General features: G+C 41.0%; 1 non-coding gene across 1 annotated transcript; it reads right to left on the bottom strand.

Annotated features, from left to right (window-relative positions):
• Window positions 1-4,773: 4,773 nt before the first annotated feature.
• LOC114903275 lies at window positions 4,774-4,856 on the bottom strand. The gene has a single exon (XR_003795669.1).
• Between the last annotated feature and the right edge of the window lie 1,794 nt (window positions 4,857-6,650).

Raw genomic sequence — 6,650 nt, 5'->3', positions numbered from 1 at the left:
AACTACTACCATACAACCCAGCAATCCCACTACTGGGCATATACCCTGAGAAAACCATAATTCAAAAAGAGTCACTTACCAAAATGTTCATTGCAGCTCTATTTACAATAGCCAGGACATGGAAGCAACCTAAGTGTCCATCAACAGATGACTGGATAAAGAAGATGTGGCACATATATACGATGGAATATTACTCAGCCATAAAAAGAAATGAAATTGAGTCATTTGTAGTGAGGTGGATGGACCTAGAGTCTGTCATACAGAGTGAAGTAAGTCAGAAAGAGAAAAACAAATACCGTATGCTAACACATATATATGGAATCTAAAAAAAAAAATGGTTCTGAAGAATTAGGGGCAGGACAGAAATAAAGACGGAGATGTACAGAATGGACTTGAAGACACGGGGAGGGGGAAGGGTAAGCTGGGACAAAGTGAGAGAGTGGCATGGACTTATATACACTACCAAATGTAAAATAGATAGCTAGTGGGAAGCAGCCACATAGCACAGGGAGATCAGCTCGGTGGTTTGTGACCACCTAGAGGGGTGGGATAGGGAGGGTGGGAGGGAGACACAAGAGGGAGGGGATGTGGGGGCATATGTATATGTATAACTGATTCACTTTGTTATAAAGCAGAAACTAACACACCATTGTAAAGCAATTGTACTGTAATAAAGATGTTAAAATAAATAAATAAATAAAACCAACAGAAAAAAAAGAAGTAAAGCCTGACTTCATGGCCCTGGCTCCCCTCACTTATGTCATCCAGTAGAAAGAGTAAACTCCTGATGGGAGATTACGACTCAACTTTCCATTCTCTCTCATACCGCCTAGGCTTTACTTGCTAAAATAATACTAACAACAACCCTCACAATGACAGCTGACTTCCTGGAGCACATACAATACAGCAGGACTCATTTACTTCTTACATCCTTCTTGTGAGGTAGGTGCCAGTATTCTCCCATTTTACATATTAAAACACAGAGAGGCACAGAGAGGTTAAGTAACTTGCAAGGTCACATAGCTGTTCAGTGGTGGAGCTGGAGTCCAAAACCAGGCAGTCTGGCTTTAGAACCTGTTTGTAACCATCACATTTCCTGCTCTTGCTATACTATTATTCATTAATAAGAGAAGTAGAGCGAGAGAAAGTGGACTGTTTCCACCAGGACAAGGTTGGAAGCATCCTAATCGTGGCTGTTAAAAATAGCACACACCTTGGCTGTGAGAGACCGTTTTTTGTAGAGATGTCCAAGTGAAGGCAAATGATCACATAGGAAATTTCAAGCTATTCCATTTGGCTCTAAGGACTTCTTCAGAACCTATGCAGTCATGTGTATTTTCCCCACAAGGTGAATTCTTAACTCATCTCTTTACCACAATTATTTTTATCACGTATTTTTCATTCTCCTATTTCTGTCTCTCCCCAAGTTCATTTTACTTTTACCTATCCCTTAGGTTAAAAGGTATATGAACTGGCTTTCTATCAGAAATAGTCCTTTGCTAGGTCCCAAATACGTTGAAGCTGGACAAACATGCTAAGGCCCTCAGAACTCGTTTAGCAATGTTTAGAATGAGAAAATCACCGTGAAGAGAACAGGCCTACTGCTTGGGGAAGATGGTAAACGTTAACAGATGCCGGGAGGAGGCAAAGCCTTTCAACAGCTGCTGTTCTTCAAGGAAAATGGAGCATCTTCACATTGAAGAGAGTAGGGCAAATGTAAAGCGAGTCATGACTTTACAAGCCACTCTCTACAAAGGAATTAAGTTATAAAATATGATGGTCTGATTTTCTCTAAGGCCATAGATACCTAATCCAACAGCGTAATTAACATTGAGTTGTAAATGTCATCAGTCTCAGAAGAGTGAATCCGCAACTCTTTGGTGGAAGTATTTCAAAGAAGATGCCATTATCAAATGCTCCCTTGCTGTCAATGGAGTGAAACATGTAGAATTTCTAAAACAATAAGGCTTCACTTGGTCTTAGGGCTCATTTGGTTGCAAGGAACAGAACCTCGCTCTGGCTACTACACGTAAATGAGGATTTATTATACAGCAGCTCCTCATGGGATTCAAGACAGGAAGGAGAGTCGAGCCCCATGGGGAATTAGACTTGGAAACTGAAAAGGCTTCAGGACAATGCAGCTGTTCTCAGGTTGCAAGTTCTCTCACCTACATTTTCTGTTTCCCCTGCCTTGTCCAGTCTCTCCCTGCAGACTGGCTCTCTGTGTGAGCCCCTCGCATGCATGGCCCTTAATAACTGTCATAGCCTCTCATTCCACAAGACCTTGAAGCTCTAATGACCACCGGCACCTGACCCCCAGCCTGTGTCTCTCAGTTCAAATTCTCAAGAGAAAAATAATCAGACTTGTCTGGTTCATGGATCAGGTGTCCACCTTTTATCTAATCAGGGAGGGTTGGGTTTATTTGGTATAAACATAGGAAAGAAGGGCCCAGGGCTGTTGCTCTAGTTGGCCGAGGGAGAGAGGTGTTCTTCAAGAAGAGAGCTGGGAAGAAATCTCAAAATGTGTCTCTAATCACTACGGTCTGGACCCAGGGCTTCAGTGTCCTGGAACCCTCACAGTATCTTAAATAACTACCAAGGACAAGTTCAAATATTGGGGCAGGCTTTGGGAAAAAAGCCATTAAAATGGAAAAAGTAATATATATGTAAATTATTCTCCACCAAATGAGGTTTAAACTCATGAATTACTCTCCACCAATGAAATGAAATTCTAAAATTGAAATAAAAACTTTTAGTGACACATTCGAACATTAACTGAAGATTTTTTAGGACAAACACCAATGGAGTTGTGTATCTAAGATCAACATAATGTGATACATAAGGCAGACAATATCCAACTCAGGTATATGCAATAAATATTTATCAATACATGATTTTGAAGCAAAATGCCTCTTTATTGTGCTATAGCTTGACTGAGACAATGTGAACATTTTCAGGAGAGTCAGCAGAGAGTAGAATTTTTCATTTTTTCTCTGATACCTTCACCTAACCCGGTTGAAGTTTGTTTCTAAATCAGAGAAGGGCCAGGATCAAGAATTTCCTAGAGAGACAGCTTCTGTTGCTTCCGTCACCCCCAATAGGATCAAAGCCAGAGCAAAATCCTAGCCCTGCCCAGATTTGGGGGCCAGAGAGAGGGGAATTCACAGGATGTAACCAACTGGCTTGACTCAACTTGACTCAGGGCCATCATTTCAGATCAGAATTTATCTCTGGCAGTGGAATAGTTTAGTAGCAAAATATTCTCATTTTTTGAATCTTACATTTTTAATTTCAATTTTTAACTAAAATGTAGGATATGCAATGTTTTAAATATTCAATGTTTATATCCACTGTTTTAAAAAATGGTTGTACATCCTATTCAAGCAAAAAAAATCATTTGATTATGCAGTTATATATATTCTTTAGAAAATTTTGAAACTTGGATTTTTTAATTTTAGTTTTTCAGTTATAATTAAAGTAAAATTTTTATTTTTGTCTATTACCTTGATTTTGTATTCTGTTTGACGCATGTGTGATTGATCTTTTTTTCTTTTGAAATAGTTTCCATGTCACTTTGTCACTGTATTGTTATTTTGTTTGAACCCTTTTACATTAAACATGTATAATTGAGTGGTTGTCATTTTCAGCCAAAAGTTAAAAAAAAAAGTTTTATATTCTTTTAACACTTGAGGATATCTTATTTTAAACGCAGCTATAATTTTTAATGAAAGACAAACAACATTCTTCCAGAGGGGAAAGAAAATGTATCTGCAATTAATTGGCACTTGGCATACACTACTTACGCCTTGGCCTTTTTTTTTTTTTAATTTATTTATTTAGTTTACTTTTTGCTGCGTTGGGTCTTCATTGCTGCGTGTGGGCTTTCTCTAGTTGCAGCGAGCAGGGGCTACTCTTTGTTGCAGTGCTCAGGCTTCTCATTACGGTGGCTTCTCTTGTTGCAGAGCATGGGCTCTAGGCTTGTGGGCTTCAGTAGTTGTGGCATGCAAGCTCAGTAGTTGTGGCCCGCAGGCTCTAGAGCACAGGCTCAATAGTTGTGGCACATGGGCTTAGTTGCTCCGTGGCATATGGCATCTTTCAGGACCAGGGCTCAAACCCATGTCCCCTGCATTGGCAGGCGGATTCCTAACCACTGTGCCACCAGGGAAGCCCTCCTTGGCCTTTATTTGCAGATAGGGAAAGGAAGTTGGACAAATAAGCAGAATTTTTCAGTTACTTTTCCAGGGAAAACAACAGTGCTGGTAGGTCAGCACTATTTCTGGTTTTCAGATGAAGAACCTGAGACTTAGAGAGATTAAGTAACTCACCCAGGGTCACACGGCTAGTAAGTGACAGAGCCTGGTTGCTAATTCAGGTGTGTCTGATTCCGAAACCCATGGTCTCTCGCACCGTGTGGTCTGATGGTTCCACAAACTTAGATTCACAGCAGGTATTCCTAGGGCAGAGAACATGTATGTTTGAATTAGTTATAGCCCACTTCAATTTAAAGCTCCATTTTAAGTGTCTGTAGGAGCATGCTAGGGCGGTAGGAAAGTGACTTTCTCACTCCATCATTACAAAATTACACTCACTGTAACGTTATGACAACCCACTTTCTCCTGTAAAAGAGGAGAATGATAATATATTGGCTATAGAGCCTTGTTCAGTAAACTCTCATTAGGTTTGAATTATTATATCAAGAAGTAGACCCACAGACATTGTACTGTAATTACATGAAAAGAGCAACATCAAGGCTTTCTTTTCTTTTTTTTTCCTCAGTCTCAGTCGGTTCTCAGAACACACTCCATCTCCTGATTTCCAGGACGTGGACTGCACAGTGGTCACCTCATTGTCGACCAGGGCTCACAGTCACAGTGGCAGAGGCCTCTCTAAACCTCCCTCATCTCTAGTTCAACCCACTGTCCCTAATCTCCCCAACCCCGGTCCCCTGGCCCTACTTCACCAGACACACTTTGGTAATCCTCTCAGGCTCCACGGCAATAAAGAAAATACTGTGGGTTCATCCAGGTGCATCTGGGGCCAGCGGGGGACACCTCTCACACTCCAATTTCCTTCCTCCCACCTGGCGGGGCCTGGGTCCCCCCATGGACCAAGTGGCCTAGGCTTCTGCCTCTGGTCTGTGCAGCCAAGGCTATTCTATTTGAGTGTTCTAAGATTGATGATCATTACAGTTATGGTAAAAGGAACATTGTTTTTTCTTGGGGGATTCTGGAGATTTTCTTACTGGGGAAAGGTCTCAAAGCCATTTATACTCAGCTGACTGGGTAAAGACTGAGATTAAGAAGAATGGATATGTCACAGCATCTTCTGTAAGTTAAGGTAAAGAGTCATGGATGGAACTAGTAAAAATCAGGACATTCCTTTGGCTTCCCAAACAAAATGTAACGTCTAAGTGAGCACTGAGGTGGTGTATCAGACCCAGGAGGCTGGGGCCAGGAAATGCCTTATCCAAGCACTGTCTGCACAGGAGTTTTGAGCCAGAGACTTAGTTTCTTCCTCCTGATCTCCCCTCAGAGCCTCCTTTAGGTTTTCTGTTACCTTCCTCCTCTTAAGTAAAGTTCCCCCAGAGAGAGAGCCGTGCACATCTGTTTTTGTGAGATGATAAAAAGGAGCTCTAACCATGACAAAGATACCATGTAGAAGTTGCAATGGAAACAGTTTAAATTACTTTTTCCTTCACTGATGAGAAAAAGAAATATTTTAAGTTCATCAATCTAAAATTTCTTATTTGTGATTTTAAGTAGTGAGGGTATTTAATATAATATAAATAAATAATAGATTTATGGTTATTTCATCTATATCCCTAAAAGTTTTTTTTTTTTTTTTCTGGCCTTGGCCGTGCCATGCGGCTTGCAGGATCTTAGTTCCCCGACCAGGGAAGGAACTCGGGCCCCCTTGGCAGTGAAAGCACAGAGTCCTAACCACTGGACTGCCAGGGAATTCCTTATATCCCTTAAAGTTTATATGTACAAGTGGGACAAAAAAATTGGGAGAAGGACTATCTCATGGATAAATGGGGATCCCATCACTTGTCATGAAATGATTGATTTTTTAATCTCTCCATTTGTTCCAATGTTTGTTTCTATCTCTCAGTAAAACTTAGGTAGGGAATAATATGATGACAAATAAGAAAGATTATTATGCTAGCTATATGTAAATGACCTGGAGAAGTGGAGATCTGGAAGGGAGGATACCGTAGTTATAAAAGAGCACAGGGAACTGAAAAAGAAGTGAGGTTTTCAAGAGCTTTAACCAAGAAAACCTCAACAGGTCTTGATGATGGATCAGGCGTAGAGGATGGCATTATAAATAATGAAGTCAATGTGAGGCCGAATTCGAGGACTGTTCCTTGGGAAGTTTCACAGGAGAGGCAGTATTAAGACTGGCCTGGCTCTGACTGTCTTGATCCTGATTCTTCACCCTGTATCCATCTAATTAAATATTGCTGATGGGGATGGGGATGCTAGCTCTTCGCGATGCAGTAGTTTGTCGTTTCTCTAGGCGGTAGTATCAGAGAACCAACTTCTGTTCAATTCCTGCACCCTCATTTAAGGGAGAAAGAAGCCTGAGATGTGAGAGCTCCGAGGAGAAATCGGAAGGAAATAATGGATTCCCTGGCAAGCCTAGTCCCC

The sequence above is a fragment of the Monodon monoceros genome, unplaced genomic scaffold (genome assembly GCF_005190385.1).
Source record: "Monodon monoceros isolate NGI ecotype Baffin Bay Population unplaced genomic scaffold, NGI_Narwhal_1 Super_Scaffold_20, whole genome shotgun sequence".
Lineage (NCBI taxonomy): Eukaryota > Metazoa > Chordata > Mammalia > Artiodactyla > Monodontidae > Monodon > Monodon monoceros.
Note: the sequence above shows the minus strand (reverse complement) of the source record. Positions and strands in the feature narration are given on the sequence as shown.